Here is a 1,644-nt window from a genome sequence, read left to right as displayed (position 1 = left end):
CGAGAAAAAAAAAACCGTTAAAATAAGAAAAGTTATTCCACTTCAGTGTTTAAGAATTCCAATGCATCACTCGCAAGAAGCGTGAAAATAAAGAACAAAAGAAATAAAGTCCTAAAAGGTACTACATCTAGTTGCAAGGCGTGGTTAATGTGTCTGAACTGTGAATTCGAAGGTTCATGGTTTATCTTCCTTTGCCTTAGAAACTCATTCCGCAGTTTGGAGCCGTATATGCTCTATAAGAGTGGTGTCTTTATCCCATTATTCAATCAAACGTTGGTGACTCCAGACTACAAGTTCCAAATCAGGAACAGCTATAAGCGGAATAGCTCTTGTGTAGCTTTCTTCATAAATCTTAAAAACAAACCCAATACAAACTTATATACAAGTTAACAAGTATACAGATTAACCTCTTAAATATGCCTCCGTGGCGCAATTGGCTAGCGCGTTCGGCTGTTAACCGAAAGGTTGGTGGTTCGAGCCCACCCGGGGGCGTTCAAATTTTGCCCGCCAGTGGCATAGCGGTATGTCAGCGACCTTACAACGCTAGAAACCGCTTTTCGATACCCGTGGCTGGTAGAGCACAGATAGCACTTTGCGTAGCTTTGTGCTTAACTTCAAACAAACTTACTGGAATTTTATATTCACACCCTGTACAGCACTTTGATTTTTTTTATATTAGATTCCTAAATAAATGATAAGATAGTTGTTATTTGTATTTTGCTAACCTCTATTTAGTACTATTTGTTTTTTAATAGTATATTTTCTTTCAAATAAGGAAGCTGAACAATTATTATGTTTCACTTCCTTTAAAACTACAATATTTTATGCGTATTTTTTTACCATATTAACGTTGTTTGTTTGTTGCGAAAAATTGCAAAAATAACTGCAGTAGTTTTAAACGAGTTAACTTATAAACACAATACACAGTAAATTGTTTGAATGCGTATCAGTAGGTCACGTATTTCGAAATTTAACTAGTGCTGCAACTAGACTGCGCTAAACGGAAACTTGTTTGTTTTGTTGTTAAGCGCAAAGCTACACAATGGACTATCTGCGCTTGCCCACCACTGGTATCGAAACCCCAAGTTACAAACAAACAAACACACAAATTAGTTATTGAATTTTTCATTTCATACTACCAAACTAGCACAGTAATGCCGTGCTTGTTATAAGTCGAAAACTAATATCAATCACCAGTTTTAAAAGAATTGAATCAGGGACATCTAAGTGAATATTACTTCTTATAATATTCAGCGCCATCTATGATAAACTTTCAAATGATGCTGCACATTTATGAGAACCTAATTGCGAAAAGGATTTTTCGGAGCTCTAATCACGTAATTACAATCCTTTTAGCTACATAATGCACGATTACCTAAATAAGATGGTTAACCTTGAACGATTTGAAAAATATATCTCTTACAGGAGGTTTATAAGGTAATTAGAGAATGTCATATTTCCACTTAAATTGTGATCGTAGGTGTACTACCAGCACGTGATGCACGTGTTAAATAGTATCTGATAGTTAAGAAAACAGGAGTGGCTGAGTTCAAGAGAATATAAGTAGGTGTAACAACTATGTTTTCGAAGGAATAGACATGTACCAAGTACTAGAAAAGTCGTTCTTTTTGATTTACCTAAAAC

General features: G+C 35.3%; 1 non-coding gene across 1 annotated transcript; it reads left to right on the top strand.

Moving 5' to 3' along the window:
• The first annotated feature begins 418 nt into the window (after window positions 1-418).
• On the top strand, window positions 419-492 carry Trnan-guu. The gene has a single exon. It is a non-coding gene; the product is annotated as a tRNA-Asn (tRNA).
• The last annotated feature ends 1,152 nt before the right edge of the window (window positions 493-1,644 follow it).

The sequence above is a fragment of the Limulus polyphemus genome, unplaced genomic scaffold, assembly GCF_000517525.1.
Source record: "Limulus polyphemus unplaced genomic scaffold, Limulus_polyphemus-2.1.2 Scaffold100, whole genome shotgun sequence".
Taxonomy (NCBI): Eukaryota; Metazoa; Arthropoda; class Merostomata; order Xiphosura; family Limulidae; genus Limulus; species Limulus polyphemus.
Note: the sequence above shows the minus strand (reverse complement) of the source record. Positions and strands in the feature narration are given on the sequence as shown.